The sequence below is a fragment of the Eriocheir sinensis genome, chromosome 21, assembly GCF_024679095.1.
Source record: "Eriocheir sinensis breed Jianghai 21 chromosome 21, ASM2467909v1, whole genome shotgun sequence".
Classification (NCBI taxonomy): domain Eukaryota; kingdom Metazoa; phylum Arthropoda; class Malacostraca; order Decapoda; family Varunidae; genus Eriocheir; species Eriocheir sinensis.
In genome coordinates this window covers 6,139,866-6,158,411 of record NC_066529.1, presented here as the reverse complement: position 1 = coordinate 6,158,411, position 18,546 = coordinate 6,139,866, and the positions used below count along the sequence as shown (strand labels likewise).

The 18,546-nt window shown below is 46.5% G+C and overlaps 1 protein-coding gene across 7 annotated transcripts in view; it reads left to right on the top strand.

The window, feature by feature from the left end:
• Positions 1-18,546, top strand: part of LOC127001577 (glucocorticoid-induced transcript 1 protein-like) — a 71,274-nt gene that overhangs the window by 26,149 nt on the left and 26,579 nt on the right. The window contains exon 2 of one of the 7 annotated variants that reach the window (XM_050866359.1): positions 7,285-7,324. The exons of 3 other annotated variants lie outside the window; for them this stretch is intronic. The gene's annotated coding sequence lies outside the window, so the exon portion shown is untranslated. Of the gene's footprint in view, positions 1-5,389; positions 5,535-7,284; positions 7,325-8,981; positions 9,074-10,075; positions 10,619-18,546 lie in introns of those variants that run through there. 3 more of the 7 variants (XM_050866358.1, XM_050866357.1, XM_050866356.1) reach the window with 3 other exon arrangements.

Below are 18,546 nucleotides of genomic sequence, written 5' to 3'. Positions count from 1 at the left end.
AGATTAAGACATTCCAGTGCCTGACCGCTCAGAGTGGTTGGGGCTTGACATGGCAGGAGGCTCCATTTGTAAAGATATGTACAGAGTTGATATCGAAATCCCTCCTGGATTACATGATAGGATGTAGTTGGTTTAGATTTGAAGTCAGTCTGGCTCATATTAATGAAGGTTATACAGGACTAGTGTAGAGACTCATTATTATTCGTAGTATATGTCGGTTATCAGTTTGTCAGCAAACTTGTTGACAACACCAATATATGTTGACTGATTCGACCAAACTAGATTGTTAAGGTATTACAGGAATAACTTAACAGAGTATTTATTTGGTTGAATAAATGACAGATGCTATCCAAGTGTAGCACTCAGTGTTAGAAAAAATAAACTGCTAGCGCAGCGCTCCGCAGGGCTGTCAGCAATAATGATGTTAGCCTCTATAATAATCCTCGATATGCACTTTTTCACAACGTCGTAGTGAGTGGGTGAGTCTTAATTGCTTTCATGGATAAGCTACTGATGTTCTTTCAATAAACTTGGCATCATTAAGCAGTCTCTTGATATATGATCACCAGAGCACTTGTAACATTTTTGGACTTCTCCATTGTTCTTGGCAGTGTAGTTGGCCTCAAGATAGCCATATCTTTGACAATGGTAACATATGATTGCATGGTATCTATCTCTCACAGTGTACACTCCCCATTCTAGTTTTATCATGTCATGATGTTTATGAATCAACTCTCAAACAGTTGGATCACATTTCAAAATATAGTGCATTGTGCCACCAACAGCAGGCTTGCTAAAAATCTTCTCAATTTTCCCTTCAACACCAGAAATTGAGTGTAGGAACTCATTCCTGTTTAACAGTGTCTCAGTTATCTTATCCCCGGTCTCCTCCTTATGCACATTGCAGATCATGATCTTTGGCCTTAGTTTTCCCACACTTTTTGTGCTAACTTGCTCTACATTTTCCAATTTCTGAGCTGCTTCATTCCTAGTGTTCTCATCATCAAAGTTCATAACAATGTTACCTCCATTTGTTAACCTTGAATCAGTAATCTGAATGCCTTGTAATGCCTGGGAAACTTCATTTTTCAACTCCGTAGCCTTTTTGTCTTAATCAGAAGCCTTCACGACAAGGAGATTCTTCTTCCTCTTGTGACGGGCTATGTCAGCAAAACTGGCGCGACCCAACTCTGCCTGCTCATCACAAATCATGCCTGCCACCTCACTCAACTCCTCCTTGACACTGGACATCCGAGATTCAACCTCATCTTTTACCACAGATATTTCTTTAGATAATTCTTGCTTGAATTTATCCAATTTTTCAACAATGTTGGTAGCGAGATGCTTTATGAAGACATGGAGTGCAAATCCAATTTATTTTAGGTACATTATCCTGCTTGACTCCAATCAAATTAGCACACTTCACATGACACCACCTTGGACACAAACAGCATGCAATCCACTTTTCGCCTGTAAAATCGTCAAAGACACAACAGGAATCTCTCAGACTCCTGGTTCTGCCCGCCATTGTCGACTCAGCAGTTCCAAGGAGCTCATGCCGCACGTCCTCACCCTACCACTCACTCACTCACTCATGGGCAAAAAAAGTTGACCGCTGGTATTGTCAATAGATGCTCCACAATGACTAATCCATAACTGCCTTATACCCAGTCCATGCAAATGTAGAAAAGCTATAGGGAAAGGATACACTTCTGAATTCACAGGAAACAGGAAAAATGTTGGATATACCCTCACATTTCATGGCATTCTCATCCTCAGAATGCAGCCCCGTCAATGGACCAACAATCCTTGCAGAAATTCTACAGTCACAATAGATCCCAGATTGCCTCATGATGCACTGAATTCAATGCCTTCTTGAGATTGACATAGGCTGCATGTATCTCCTGTTGAAACTTATATCTGCATTCCACCAGCACGCAAAGCACTAGAATATGGTCAGTTGTTAATTTGCCAAGCATGAACCTTCAGGTTTAAGCATCTCCACACAGATATTACAAATACCAGCTGCCTTTCCATCCCTCAACCTTCCCGCAGTCTCTAATCATGTCAAGAGAGGATGATGGGCTTTTGTCGGTGTGTGAGTCAGCACCTACTTTATGTAATGTGTAATGCAGCAGTCAAGAGTTACCCATTTACATCTGACATGAAGCAACTGTTTGTTGTTTAGAGAACATCTCACCTGAGAGGGAGGCTCAGAACACTATTACTTTAGTATTCGGGAAGCAGGTCAGAGATAATTTGCATTGAAATAACCCTTTACGTCCTCAGCAAGAGTTTTGACTTCTTGTCTCTCCTCAGGAAGGTTCTAGTCCTGTGTGACAGAGCTCTATATTGGTCTTGATTCTCAGGAAGCATAATAGTGCAACTCCTTGATATTGTTCAATGTCTCCACAGGCAAAACCTACTTCTTTACCTTGAGTTTCCTCCTTTTCACCTTGTTGAGCTTATGGTTTAAAGGTATTCCTTAATTCTTTAGGGTCCTCAAGGCACACTGACCCAATTTAAGGCTGTCACTTCACACTCATGAGCACATGCCAAGTCTTTCACTTTCCCAAGATGAAACATAGTATGATTACATATTGAGATTTTTCTTTACCTGGCATGTAGCCATGAAGCTTGAGTGTAGCAACAAGCTTATTATCAGTTGCAAAGATTTTTGTACTCTGTAAAACTTTGTAATTCTGAAGAATCCTCCAATGAGTACTTAGTTTGGTGACTTCAGTGCTACTACTGACTATAAGTTATGGTCCCCATGGCTCTTCATGGTGTATTGGTTAGCACCCTTAGCTACAAATCCATAGACCCAGGTTCAATCCTGGCCTGGGGCTCCCATCTCACCCAGCTGTTCATCTTCCCTTTCAGGTTTATTGATAAATTGATACCTAGGGAAAGCTGGGAAAGGTTAACTGGTAACCTAGATGTCATACTTGTCTTGCATCCCAGGGTAGTGGGTTCTTACCCACCACAGTGGCAAGATGGCGCCACTATAAACACTCGCCTGCACCAGAACGGGCTGGGCCGACCATCAGGCCCCACCGGGAAGAAGCCTACCAGCACAATAGGCTGCGACGTATAAAAAAAAAAAAATAAATAAATAAATAAATAAATAAGTCACATGGAGATGAGCTCCACAGCTCTTCAGAGTTCTTCATATGCTCCTAAAGCTTCAGTTGCACTGACTTTATATTCTTATAATGACCATCTGTGGTCTGCAGGTAGCGGGAAGTCTCACATGGTTGTGCGTGCAATTGTCATGTGTTTCTGTCCACTGTATGACTGGAAAGGTCAGCTAAAGGTTTTTGATGCTGCACCAAAAACCTCCAGCTGACCTCTCAGGTCACTACCAGTTGTAAAAAAAGTTGTTGTCTGGTGGCAGAATGGACTGCGTCTGGATGGCAAGTGGTCTTCCATCGATGGGTGACACATAACCGTTTACTGGTGAATGGTGACCAGATGTAGTAGTAGGTAGTAGGTGGTCGCTGATGTTCACCATCCACTTTGCATCTGTCATTGGATGTGGTTGGTGTCCGGGCTCCCACCACCCTGTGAGTTGTGCAGCGACCAGTGGTTGGCTGGATGGCATACTGACATATAACCTTATATGACCAATCATTACAATAGATCACCATCCTCATTGTGACAGGATGCGTATTGGTCGCTTATGATCCGTGACCAGTTCTTGCCTGTCGGTCACTGCTCAGTGCATGGTGGGCATCTTGACCAGAGTCCAAGTGTGAGGTCAAGGTGTGAATCTTACCATCGCTGTCCAACCACCCACTGGACAACTGCCGGTAGCCGTTTAGTTGCACGACTGCTCGGCCACTTATGTGGTCAGGAAGCAGTGGGTGTAAACAGCAGCATTTTGGGGTCGTGGGTGGTTGTTATCAGGTTGTAAAGTGAGTGTGACGGGCTTAGCATTACATTACCATGGCACTAGTACAAAGAACATCCAACAGCTTGCTCCTTTCTAATTTTACAAGATTCAGAACACTGAGAATTGCAGTTTCTTGGTATAGGGGATCAGAGTTGCATTGGTGGGTATGGTGTAGCAAAGCTGGAAGGGTAGCTAAGGAGGTGGACCACCCATTTCTCTTGTATTAAACTCAAATAAATGTTTTCCTATTATCATTTGCCTATTCTCTACATTTGGTTGTTGGTGCTAAATAATTTAGCACCTTGCATTGTAATACCCATAGATCCTCAAGACACCCCACAAACCTTTCAGGCACCTCTGTTACAGGCCTTCTCCAGGCTCATTAAAGTAGCAGTTTCCTCTCCTTCTCTAAGTACTTTTCAACCATCATTTTTAGTGCAAAAGTTTGATTCACACATCCATTCCCTATCCCCAAACCCCATGTTCATAGCTTACACCTTTATCATGTATCTTCATAATCTTTTCATTTAACACATTACAAACGTGACACATACAGACGTGTTGTGATGATGAAATGCATTTTCCAAACGTTTTTTAATGATTGCCTCAAACATGATAGCCTTTTAGATAAAATTAGGGTGAATTCTTTGTATGATTATGACGGCCATAGTAAAAAAAATTGAGAGTTTATGTCAGTTTAGATGTTGATCTGGTAGGCAGGAATATTATTGCCATTTTCTTGCTTATTTGTGACTAAAAGAGATTAAACAGGGTTGATTTTGCAGAGGCAATGTATGAATAAGGAAAGCAGAAGGATCTGTTATGGGTTTCCTCTCTGATGGGGTTATCAGAGGTAACAGACAATCAGATTTTTAGGTAGTAAAAGTAGATAAACAGATGGCCAAAAAAAGCTGCAATGTTTTGTTTATAAGAAGAAATTAGAGAGGAAACTGCAGGTCTGTGGAGAGAAAGAATGAATTACCAAGTTCAAAGGAAGTGCAAGAATAATACACATGTTAAGAGATGTAGGAAAGTAAGCATCAGGCTTCTACTGGAAATAGTCAGTTAAAAGAGAAAATCAACGAAGCAAATTGTCTGACTGCTCATGAGTTTAAGACAGAAATGAATAAATTCGGTGTAGTCATTATCATCTTATGCTTTCAACAGATCTGGCCTGACCTTGGCTAGGTAGGTTTTTATTCTTCTGTTGCCATGAATATGTTGCTCTTCCATCAGAAGTTTTCCTGTATTACCTTGAGAGAAGAACAACCAGTAGAGGAGAGGTCATGCTGCATTCATCTACCCACCATTCATGGCCTTGCTGTTCATAATTAATGTAGTGTCTCAGGGCACCATTTCTTGTTTCTTGTTTAAATATTGGCAAACATCTGAAGTATCACCACTGACTCGTGCCACTGCAGGGCAGTGGTTAGCGGGCCTAGCTACAAATCCACAGTCCTAAGTTTAAATCCCGGCCTGGGCAGATAGTGCAGTGCTCATCCAGCTGTTCATCCTCCCTTTCGGGCTTGTCGATGAATGGGTACCTGAGGAAACCTGGGGAAAGTAAACTGTGGTAACCTAGATGCCAGACTGGCCCTGTTTTTCAGGGTAACGGGTTCTTCCCACCACAGGCTCCAAGGTCAGTGCAATGGAGATAAGCACACATGGATCTATAGTGTATGCCCCAAACTTTACATTTACCATGCTGAAAAGGAAGGGTATGACAAGGGGAAAGATGCTCCTTTTATACACTTCCATTACAGTATTCTTCACTAGTATATATCCTGTCATACACCTAACTCCTGCTACCATATAAGTATTTCTCACCAGTACATATCCTGTCATACACCTAATTCCTGCTTCCATTCATGCATCCTTCTCCATTTCATATTTATTCTCACACCTGGCTCCTGCTTCCATTCAGCTATCTTTTGTCATTACATATCTTTCCACACACTTCCTATTTCTCCATGTATCAGCCAGCATTTTTTTCATATCCTCATCACAAACTTAGTAACTTTTCTCCAGATCTTTTGTGAGGTGTTAAGTTTCTGAACTATATGGTGGGACTGGCAGGATGCTGTGACTGTAGGTCAGGTGGAACATCGGGTTGCTGTTCTTATGCATATATCCACCTAATAGTACCATGCATGTTGAGGTCGTGAGGGGACTTTATGGATTATCTAGAGCCTAGTTTCAAGGATGTGTGCTCTTATCAGTCTTAATTCTTTGCTCTAAACTCCAGTCATCATCTGATCTAATTTTGCATGTTTCTCTGCCTCTTCCTTTGCCCTTCTTTATTCTACATTCCATCCACTTGTTTCTGTCTTGTCCCACTACTTTCCTGTTTGATGTAAATGTTCTGCATACTTATGGCATCATAACATCTGGTGAATAGCTTCCTTTGTGTCTTTATATATAAATTATTTCCCAGTCTGTCACTCTTCTGTCCATCTTTTGTCCTTTCTTTTACATACATGTCCTGACCTTTGCAAAATATTGACTTGAATTGCCTTTGTTCTGATGTCTGCCTAGTGCTGGGATGTCACTAATCCAATCTTCCTCACTTTTGGCCTAATCATAGAGTCATTTGATGATGCCAGGTGAATACAGGCGTGGAGGGATCACAGAGAAGTGTGTCAGGAAATATATATAACAATGCCATGGCAGTTATTTCCATATGGATATTGAGTGTAAGCAATATGTAGAAAAATTAAAAAAGGATGCTTATTGTTGGTGTGTAAGGGAAAAATGTATAGAATTAATGTTATGTGTCGAGAGCTTAAGCTCTGGGGGCGCCAGTGCTCCCTTGAGATGGTGGGAAGGGAGGAAACATTATGCTCCACTTTATTGGTATGTCTTCCTCTTCTTCTTCCTCTTCCTTTTCTTCTTCTCTTCTTCTTTTTCTTCTTCTTCATCCCTGTTTTTCTTCTTCTTCATCCTTGTTTTTCTTCTTATTTGTAGTAGTAGTATAGTAGTAGTAGTAGTAGTAGTAGCAGTAGTAGTAGTAGTAGTAGTAGTAGTAGTAGTAGTAGTAGCAGTAGTAGTAGTAGTAGTAGTAGTAGCAGCAGCAGCACTGGTTAGCTCAAGAAATATTACAACAAATTTCTTGATAGAAATTTTGAATAAATTTGTTTACATTTATCTTTGTTATATTATGAATAAAAAGATTGTTATAAACATTAGGTATTTTTGGGGGGGAAATTTGAATGAATTCATGTCCTCCTTAAAAAATTATCAGTTTTGTGTGCCATATCTTCAGCAAATCTCATAATGAATTTATTGCAGAAAATACGAGTAGTCTAAAGTTTTACATTTTCTTTTTGTGCATAATATTAGTGTGGTGTAAGAAAAACATTTATTATGTAATTTTTTATTTATTTTTTCAGGTAAGACAAGCAGTGTGAGGGAAGGGAAAGCATCTCAGTGGTGAGTGTTTGTGAACTTTTTTTTTGTGCACTTATTCCCTATCATGTAAGGTTTGTTCTTTGCCTGTAGAGTGTGTGTGTGTGTGTGTGTGTGTGTGAACAATAGATATCTTCAAGGACAGGTTAGCTATTTCAAATATTATCAAAGCAGACTGTGTGTTTCCCTTGCACAGCCGTCGTGGACAATGGGACTGACTAAAGGGCCAGGAATGTTTTGGGCCTTCAGTGAACTAAAATGAACCAGACGTTGTGGATTTCCCTGATATGTGAAAGTTTTTGGTTACTCAAACTGATCTCTGTTTATGCATGTATGTGGAGAGAGAGAGAGAGAGAGAGAGAGAGAGAGAGAGAGAGAGAGAGAGAGAGAGAGAGAGAGAGAGAGAGAGTTACGGTATATATGAATTATGCAGTTTTATGGAAGAATATTGTAACGCCCAAAATGAATAACAAATGTGTGTGTGTGTGTGTGTGTGTGTGTGTGTGTGTGTGTGTGTGTGTGTGTGAACTCTTCTGTCAGGTGGGAGGTGAAGGAGAAAGAAAAGCGATATGGAGTAGCGTGTAGTGGAGAGGTGGAACAAAGGTGAGAGTGTGGAGTGGCGTGATGCTGGAGTCGTGAGGTGAAGATGGGGCCGGGAGGGAAGTGGTGTGGAGGAGGAAAAAGTGGAGTAGTAATGTGGTGGAAGGGAGAGAGAGAGAGAGAGAGAGAGAGAGGAGGACAAGGAGGGGAGTGGAGGTGAAGAAAGCGAGGGTGGAGTAGCTTATCGTGAAGGTGGATGGAGGAGGAAGAAACGAACAGTGGTGGAGGTGGAGAGGATGTGTGTGGAGCAGTATCATGGTCGAGGTTAGAGAAGAAATGGCGGAGGTGGAGGAAGAGTGGACGTGTTGAATAACGTTAATGGACGAAGTGGAAGGCGGGGAGGACTGGCAAGGAAGTAGGGAAGGGCTGGAAGTGATATGGAGGAACATCAAGGTGGAGGTGGAAAGAAAAAAAAGCACATGGTGGAAGTGGAGGAAGGGATCGAGTGTATATTGTATAAGGATGAAGGGAAGGAATGTGAAGGTGGAGAATATATATGAATGTGGAATACTGTGGTGGTGGTGGAGGTGACTCAAAAGGGGAAGGGTTATCTGCTAGAGTGGTGTGAAAGTGGAGTGGAACATGGGGAAGAGAAGTGGAGAAATGTGGATTATAAGAGAATGGTGGAGGCGAGTCGGGAAGGAAGGCAGGCAGAGAGGGTGGATGGCGGTGGAGAGAGAGAGAGAGAGAGAGAGAGAGAGAGAGAGAGAGAGAGAGAGAGAGAGAGAGAGAGAGAGAGAGAGAGAATCTGAAGGGGGATGTGAAATTGAACTAGGGGTGTGAAGGGTAGTGGTAGTAGTAGTAGTAGTAGTAGTAGTAGTAGTAGTAGTAGTGTAATGGTGGAGGAGAGAGAGAGAGAGAGAGAGAGAGAGAGAGAGAGAGAGAGAGAGAGAGAGAGAGAGAGAGAGAGAGAGAGAGAGAGAGAGAGAGAGTCTGAAGGGGGGATGTGAAATTGAACTAGGGGTGTGAAGGGTAGTGGTTGGGTAGTAGTAGTAGTAGTAGTAGTGTAATGGTGGAGAAGAGAGAGAGAGAGAGAGAGAGAGAGAGAGAGAGAGAGAGAGAGAGAGAGAGCGGGGGCGAGGGGGGGTGAATGGATGGAGTAGTGTAGTGAAGACGTAAGGCGAGAGTCCAGTGTGTGTATTGTGCGGTGGTGAAAGAGGTGAAGGAAAGCAGGTGAGTGCGAGGCTGTAACGGTGGAGGGTGTGCAGGTGGAGCGGGACAGGGTAGTGTGGAGCAGTAGCTTGGTGGAGGAGGAGGAGCAGGACACGAGGCAGAGGAGGTGGAAGAAGAAAGGGAGAATGCGATCGTGGTGGCTCCTCGTAAGGCCTGAGCCACACCTCCTACGTAGCTCTTCCTCCGTGGAGAGAGAGAGAGAGAGAGAGAAGGATGGAGGCGTGCCAGCGAGGGAGGGGGGCGAGCGGCGGCGGTGGGGGGGACGTAGTAAGTTTGGAGTACAACATTCATACTCTGCAGGCTACGCTATTGATCGTGTGGGAGGCAGCGGGTAAGGGCGAGTCTCCGCGGCCGCCACCACACACCTGGCGACCATGGCGGACTGCGCGTGGCGGCGGCGGCGTGGTGGAGGTGGCGTGGCGAGGCAAAAGGCTGTTACTCCCACCAGCCCACGTCGCCGCCCCTCACGCTAAACCCTCCTGACGTTCTCCTTCCCCATGATCCTTCTGGTCTGGCGAGGGTATCTTCTCTGCCTAAGTCTAGTCTGGGAAGGGAGATGGAGGCAGGTTAGGGCGCATGTGACAGCCGCAGGAAGCCTCTAGTGTGGAGGGACTAGCGGAGGAGGCGGAGGAGGGGGAGGAGGAGGCGGCCCCAGCTGTGTCAATGAGAGACTGAACTACGGAGTGAGCATGCGCCCTTTGCACACCTCTACGCTACACCATGCTCTCTCTCTCTCTCTCTCTCTCTCTCTCTCTCTCTCTCTCTCTCCGCCCCCTCCCCCCCTTTTCCTCCTTATCCTTCCCAGGAAAGGGGGGCGGAGAGCAAGGGGGGCAGGCAGAGATGGGAATGTGTAGCGGGGGGAGTGCAGGAATTAGGGGGTGTTTTTGGTGTGTTTGTGTGTGTGTGTGTTACGGGTGTAGTGAAGGGTGGGGGGGGGGGGGCAGGCGGGGAGGAGGAGAGGGGGCGGACCTCTGGCGGCGATGCAGGAGGGTCTTGGTGGTGCTGTGTAGTAGTTACCCGGCGGGAGTGGCAGTGGCGGCTGCTCCACCACCACCACTCCTCGTCGCCCTCACCACCACCACCACCTCCACATCCTCATCCTCCACTCCATCCATCATCACGTCCACCTCACTACCATCATCGCCACGAACCATTACCATACACTGCCACACGCATACATTACTGCCACTACTAATACTAATACTACGACCACAGCCACCACCACTACCACCTCCACATCTTCATCCTCCACTCCATACAGCATAACCTTCAAGAAACGAACATTATCATACACCGCCGGCGCACGCATACACTACTACTACTACTATACTATTACGCCTACTACGGCCACCACCACCACCACCACCTCCACCAGTCATCACGGCCCACACCGCCGCCGTCACCACCATCACCACCACCCATAACATCATCAAAACCTCTACTATTACTACGTCCTCGTCCTCCTCCTCTAGAAGCTCAGCGCTGCGGTAGGATAAAGCTCCGCCAGCCTCCTCCTCCTCCTCCTTTTCCTCCTACTACTAACAGGTAAGTGTGTGTGTGTGTGTGTGTGTGTGTGTGTGTGTGTGTGTGTGTGTGTACGCGCATACCTCTCTAGCCACAACCACCACCACTGCCTCCTCCTCTTCTTCCTCCTTCTCCTTGGGTTGTCTGAGGCTGAGTCGTCCTTGACCTTTGTTGCACACCGCCCGAGGGATTATTTGGCCAGCAAGTCTCACCACACACACACACACACACACACACACACACACACACACACACACACATGCACGCACAACCCACTAACAAAGGAAAGGTTTTTGCACTGGCCCCACAATGGACGTGCTCCGTGTGTGTGTGTGTGTGTGTGTGTGTGTGTGTGTGTGTGTGTGTGTGTGTGTGTGTTATGCTGGAACGTGGCGTGAGGATTCTCTTCCTCAAAGCTACATTGAGTCAGTTTTGCCCCCTCTCTCTCTCTCTCTCTCTCTCTCTCTCTCTCTCTCTCTCTCTCTCTCTCTCTCTCTCTCTCTCTCTCTCTCTCTCTCTCTCTCTCTCTCTCCTCTCTCCTCACTTCACTCTCCCTCTCCTCCTCAATTCACTCCCCCCTCTTCTCTCTCCACTCTCCCTCTCCTTCCACTCACAGACTTCCACCATTACTAGTGTTCTCCCTCCACGCACTGCACCCAACAAAGACTTCCTACCCTCCAAATTACTCTGAGTACGCCAATAACAGAGGTGAATGCTGGGGTTGTACGTAAATGAAGTGAGGTGCCCTGCCTGTGTGTGTGTGTGTGTGTGTGTGGACGTAATGGAGGCGCTAGATAGGTTGTGGCTAGCGTTAGGTCAGGTTAGGTTTGTGAGGTCGGGCTGTGTGGCGGATCGACTGGGTGAGGAGGGTTTCGATCTGGACGTGACGGAGTTTGTATAAGAATAAGGTTAGGTTAGGTCATTGGAACGGCTTGGTGAGGTCTGGAATTTGGGGAAGTGGTCCTGAATGTCGGATCGACTGGATGAGAGCTTGGATAGGGACGTGGCGGAGTTTACACATAAATAGGGTTAGGTTAAGTTAGGTCATAGGAACGTCTTGGTGAGGTGTGTAATTTGGGGAAGTCCTGAATGGGGGATCGACTGGATGAAAGCTTGGGTATGAACGTGACGGTATTTGCACAGGAATAGGGTAAGGTTAGGTTAGGTTAGGTTATGGAACGGCTTGGCGAGGTCTGGAATTTGGGGACGACACGCTGAATGGCGGATCGGCTGGAAGGGAGAGATTTTACGTATGGATGTGATGGAGTATTTACATTAATAGTTTGGTTAGGTTATAGGGACATTGCATTGAGAGGGTCGGAGTATAAGGAAGGTTGGCAGGGCGTTTGGGTGAGGATGCGACTGAGCCTGTAATGTTAGCAGCAGGGCACACACCTCCCTCGGCCACGCCCCCTCCACGCCTCTTCCCCCCCGGCACATGCCACGCCCCCTGTCCTCCTCTCTTCTCTCCCTCGTCCCCACCTTACACACGCTCCTCCTCCTCCTCCTGCCTTCTATCTCTCCGCCTCCCCCCCCCCTCCCCATCTTTACTCCCGAACCTTACACACGCTCCTCCTTCTCCGCTCTCTCTCTCTCTCTCTCTCTCTCTCTCTCTCTCTCTCTCTCTCTCTCTCTCTCTCTCATTTATTCTCACGCCTTCCGCCCCACACTGTCCCCCCCTAACATTTCTTCCTATGTCTCTATATCTTGGTGCATTCCTCCTTCTCCTTCTCCTTTTCCTTTCTTTCTCCTCCACCAGTCATGTAATCACCTTTCACCAACTCTCTCTCTCTCTCTCTCTCTCTCTCTCTCTCTCTCTCTCTCACACACACACACACACACACACACACAAGAACATGGATGAATGTGAGAACACTTTAAGACTCGAGGAGGAGAATATCGTGTGTGTGTGTGTGTGTGTGTACGAGGCCGAGGCGTGTGTAGCAGGAAGGTGGTTGTGACGCAGAGTTGTAATCAATGTCAGTTTTAGAAATTCTCTCTCTCTCTCTCTCTCTCTCTCTCTCTCTCTCTCTCTCTCTCTCTACGTTCTCACGCGCCCACTCTCTTCTTCCTCCACTACTACGACTACTACTACTACTACTATCACTACTACTACTACTAGACGGTATTGACTGGAGGGAGAGAAGGCGCCTTGCAATTCGTAGTAGTAGTAGTAGTAGTTATCGTACCGTAATTATGTAATAGTAGTGGTGGCAGTATAAGGTATGCAGGTTGTAGTGGTGGTGGTGGGGGTGGATAATGTCATGGTGGTAGTGGTTCTGTGGTGGGGAGAAAATACTGTTCCGTTCCCTCTACGATGGTGGTGGCACAGGGGAGAGGAGAGCAGGGCTGAAGAAGGTCTTGAGAGGAGGAAAGGGGACAAGAGGTTCCTGGGAGGGGAGTGGAGTGGGGGTGTGGAAGACAAAGAGTGCGGAGGTTATCGTGGAGGGAGAGAAGAGAGAAGTGGAGGAGAGAGCAGAGGAAAGAGAGTAGGAGGTGGGAGTAGCTGGTGTGGGGCGTGATATAGGACTAAAGAGGAAGGAGGTGGAGGACGAGGAGGAGGAAGCCAAGGTGAGGTGAAGAGGAGGAGGAGTCTTTCGTGGAGGAAGGGACGAGAAGAGCAGAAGAGAGTAAGAAATGAGGGAAGAGTGAAAAACGAGTGATAATTATGTAACTAAAGAGGAAAAAGAAGACGGTGATGAAAGAGGAAGTGAGGCGAGGTGAGTGGAGAGAAGTGGAAAGAGTTTAAGAGGTGGAGAAGAGGAGACCGATAAAGAACAAAAGGAGGAGGAGGAGGAGATGGAGGAGGGGGGCAGGAAGTGAAGTGGAGTGAGGTGTGGGGTGGGGAGGGGAAGGAACATGCAGCAGATAGTGGGAGGTGAAGGGGTGGGGTGACGGTACATTTCTGAGTACGATGTGTGTATGTCTTTTGTTTTACTGCCACGTGTCTATTGACCTGCACTTCATATGTAATGACGTGTATCTTTTGGGTCATGTTCCTGTATCTCACCTGTATCGATGTGTTTCTCCATTTGCCTGTAGTATTGGGTTTTGTGTATCCTCCTCCTCCTCCTCCTCCACACAGATTCCCATTCTTCCATCCAAACACCTCATCTTTAACTGGTTTTCTTTTTTAGTTTTTCTTCATCATTCTTCTCACTCAGCTTCTTGCCTTGCCCTTCCGCCTCCTCCTTGTCCTCCTCGTCGTCGTCTGCCTCCTCCTCCTCCTCCTCCTCCTCCTCATTCAGCTCCTCTTATATCTCTATTTCTCCCCAACCCTCACCACATGTTTTTTTCTACTCTATAATTCAGGCCAAGTAAATATGTTTAATTTTGGATTCCCTGGAACACCTAATGCCTAGACTTTAATATTGATATGTGGTGGATCCAGTTTTCTCTGCGCACGGTTGTAGAGAGGGAGAAATGGTGGTGGCGTGAAGAGGCGTGAGGAGACCGTGGCGATGGTGAGGGAAAGGAAAATATAGTGACAAGGAGTATGTTATTGGTAGAAAGTGGCGGTGGTGAAGGTATTTGTGGTGGTGGTGGTCTAAGAGAATGGAATGCTTATATAAGGATGAAAATAGCTCCTAGGGGCGTTGAAAGGGTTGGTTCTGGTGCTGGTGGTTCTCACGAATGAATGGGAGGCTGGCTGAGGTGGTGCTCTGAGGAATGAATGAGGAGGTTCTAGTGATGTTAGATAGTGTGTGGGATGAGGCCTATGTGTTAGTTTTTTGAAGAATGAGAAATGGGAAAGTGGAATGAATGAGGAGGTTGGAGATGAGTTTGGTAGTGGTATAAGTGGCTCTGAAGAATGGAGGAGGAGGTTCTATAGTGGTGTTAGATAATGTTTGGGATGAGGCCTATGTGTTATTTTTTTGAAGAATGAGAAATGGGAAAGTGGAATGAATGAGGAGGTTGGAGATGAATCCGGTAGTGGTTATAGTGAGTCTGTAGTGGTATAAGTGGTTCTGAAGAATGAAGGAGGAGGTTGTAGTGATGTTAGCTAATGGTTGTGATGAGGCCTTTGTGTAAGTAGTTTGAAGGGTGAGGAATTAGAAAGTGGAATGAATAAGGAGGTTAGAGATGACTTAGATAGTGGTTGTAGTGAGGCTGTAGTGATGTAAGTGGCTCTGAAGAATGAAGGAGGAGGTTGTAGTGATGTTAGCTAATGGTTGTGATGAGGCCTTTGTGCAAGTAATTTGAAGGGTGAGGAATTAGAAAGTGGAATGAATTATTGAGGAGGCTGGCAGTGAGTTTGGTAGTGATTGTGGAAAAGTTGTAGTGGTATTAGTGGATCTGAAGAATGAATGAGGAGGTTGAGGTGGAGATAGGTGAGGGTTGTGAGGTGAGACTGTAATGATGATAGTGTTTCTGAGGAAGGATGTTTAGAATGGTTGAGGTTGTTTGTGGTGGAGTTAGGTGAGGGTTGTGAGGTGAGACTTTAATGATGATGTTTCTGAAGGAGTATAATTTTTGTTTTTTTTTTTTTTGTGGAGTTCGGTCATGTCTGTCGAGGTTGTAATGGTAGTGTAGTTGCATGGAGCAGGGGGGTCACCAGTGAATGAATAGTGGTTGGTGGCGGTGGTGGTGGTGGTGTGGTGGCCATGAATGAAGGATACCCAGAACGTTTTCCTAGACATAAATATACATAGGGAGTCTGCGTGAAGCTGGTCGGGCTAAACAAGGGAGCTCTTTTAATCTTATCTTTTAACACGAGTATATCCAACCTTAAGTAGTGTTTGCTAGGCCTACAATAGACTCCATCATATTACTACTACTACTACTACTACTACTACTACTACTACTACTACTACTTATTATTATTGTAGGTTGCTGCTGTTGTAATTTATCAGCTGAATGCATCAAATCTAGCAGAGAGAGAGAGAGAGAGAGAGAGAGAGAGAGAGAGAGAGAGAGAGAGAGAGAGAGAGAGAGAGAGAGAGACGCAGTTGCAGGAGCTAAATTAACTGGTTGGGGTTTGGTAATTGGACATTATCATTTATTAACACCTTCTACCTTCCACCACCACCACCACCTCCACCGCACCAATCGCAGGCACTCCACACTTCCTAATCACTCACTCCCCACCTGGCATCCTTCCCCCCCTTCCTTTTTTGGCTATCAAGAGTGAAGCAGGAAAGGGGAGGAAGATACGGACGGAGGCGAGGGAGGGGAGGTAGAGAAAAAAACAGTAAAAAAAATGCCTGAGTGTGCCATGATGTATGATGCATATGTGTTAATTGCTATAATGCGAGAACTGTTATCATGGGCGCCTTAATCCTCTCAGTCCCTCCTCACTCCCTACGCTTCCTCACTCCCCAGCGGCACTTTAATACCCTTGGTCCGCTTCGGGGGAGGGGAAGATTGGAGGATGGGAGGGGAGAGATGGGAGCAGGGAAGAGGAGGTAAAAGAAGATAGGAGGGGGAGGAGATGGGAGGGAAAGCTGAGAGGAGAGGAGGAGAGCATGGAAGAGGAGGTGAAAGGAGATGAGGGGAGATGGAAGGATGTCGGGGAAGAGATGGGAGAAGATTGGAGCATGGAGGAGGAGGAGGTGAAAGGAGATGAGAGGGGAAAGATAGGAACATGGAGGAAGAGGAGGTGAAGAAGGGAGGATGACGGGGCAGGTGAAAGTAGAGGAGAGGAAAAGATAAAGATAGGAACATGTCGGGGAGGTGGAGGAAGAAGGATATGAGAGAGGAAGAAGGGAGGATTTCGGGGAAGGGGAAGAAATAAGACGATAGGGAGAGGAGGAAGGGGAAATGAGGGAGGAAAAGCGAGACTGTCAGGAGATGGAGGAAGGATACGAGAGGGAGAAATGGGAGAAGGGGGGAATGATGTTTAAAGATAGGAAGGATGTCAGAGGAGATGGAGGAAGACGATGAGGGAGCAGATGGGAGGTAGATGAAGTGCATGGAAGAAGATAGGAGGAGGTGGAGGAAGACGATGAGGGAGCAGATGGGAGGTAGATGAAGTGCATGGAAGAAGATAGGAGGAGGTGGAGGAAGGAGATGGGAGGAGATGAGGGGGGAGAAGACGGGAGGTAGAGGAAGTATTACCTGGAAGAGTGTGCAGAAGACGGGGAGAGGATACCATCACACCCATGCCCACTAGGTTTTCCCGTCACACGACCTCCCGTCTTCTGTTGACCTATTTGGAACTACGCCAGCTCCTCCTACACTCCCTTCCCCCATCCCCCCTCTCCTACCACCACCTGCCTCCCCTTCCCTATGCTCCTCACCCCCCTTCACTCGTACAACCTATACCTCCCTTCCCTTCCTTCCACTTCTCGTCCCCTTCCCTTCCCCCTTCTTCCCTTGAGAGAGGGAGAGGGAGAGAGAAACTGGCTGTAGACCTGTTACTCGAGCTCCCGTTCATCTGGCCCTCGTAAAGCAAATCACTGGTCCTTTACTTGCTGGTTGAGGTACAGTGTGCAGGGCAACGTGTGACCGATGGAGACACGGGAGGTTGCTGCAGGCGAGGGTGTAGGATCTTCTTGTTCATGTTCGTCTTGTTTTTGTTCATCCTCTCGTCCTCGTATGAACCTGTTTTTCTATGTTTTTCCTCTTCATCCTTTTCTTCTTTTCTTTCTTCCTCTATCTCCTTCTTCTACTACTGCTACTACTACTACTACTACTACTACTACTACTACTACTACTACTACTACTACTACTACTACTACTACTACTACTACTACTACTTATACTACTACAACTTCTACTTTCTCGTTTCCCATAAGGTGTAAATATATGATTATCCTCTCCTCCTCCTCCTCCTCCTCTTCCTCTGGACCCTGCCGCTCATAGTTTAAAATTGAACAGCATTAAAGATAAAAGCCTGACCTCGAGATTAGCAAAGCCGCCCTTTAACTAGAGCGAGATCTGCTGCTGCTGGCCGACTGAGAGGGGAGGGGGGGGAGCAGTCTCTTCGGAGGATTCACTTTCTTGTTGTTGCTGGTAGTAGTAGTAGTAGTAGTAGTAGTGGTAGTGGTAGTGGTAGTTGTAGACGCAACATTCTTCCTCTTCCCTTCCTTTCTTCACTTCATCCATCCACTTCATCTTTTTCGTGTCTCCCTTTTCTTTCTTTCCCTTCCTTCCCACCTTCCTTCCCCCTAGCTTCTTCCCTTCTTTCATCCGGTTATCTTTCTTCCCCCTCTTTTTTTTCCCTTTGTCTCTTCTGCTGTCCTGTTCCTTCCATCGTCCTTCCTTCCCTCTCTTCCTCTTTCCCTTCTGCCTATAGTTGTCCTTCCATTTCTTTCCTTCTTCCACCAACATCAACAGTAACAACAACAACAACAACAACCATCAGCACATACCCCTCAGCTTTGAACTTCCAATATATTTCTTTCCCTTTCTCTAAACTATTCTTCCTTTCTTCCTGTTTCTATATTTTACTTTCGTCCTCCTGCCCTTCCTTCCTTTCCCCTCCCTCCCTTTACCTATATAACACCTCACACGTTTCCCCTCCACCACCACCATCACCACCTCCACCACCACAGCCTATCCTCTTCCTCCTCCTCCCTCCTCCTTCCTCTTTCCCGTGGCATTTCATTCCCTTGATTTATCCACTCACCTCCTCCTCCTCCTCCTCCTCCCCCCTCTCTACCCCCTTGCTCCTGGTGGTGGTGGTGGTAGTGGGGGCGGGGGTTTGAGGGGTAGGGGGGGCGGGTGTCATTACCGTTGGGCGCCTAGCAAAGTGTTCTCTGATTGACTGTCATTTCCTGCTGGTGTACGGCCAGGAGATGAGGTGGTGACAGCCGATCCCTCACCTGCCGCCCCCTTCCTCCTCCTCCTCCCCCTCCTCCTCCTGCTCTGATCATGCATCTTCTTCACTCCACTCCCCTCCTCTCTCCTCCTCCTCCTTTTCTCTCCAACATCATCCCCACACCACACTGCTACTCCAACACCGCACCTCCTCCTCCTCCTCCTCTCTCCTCCTCCTCCGATCATTC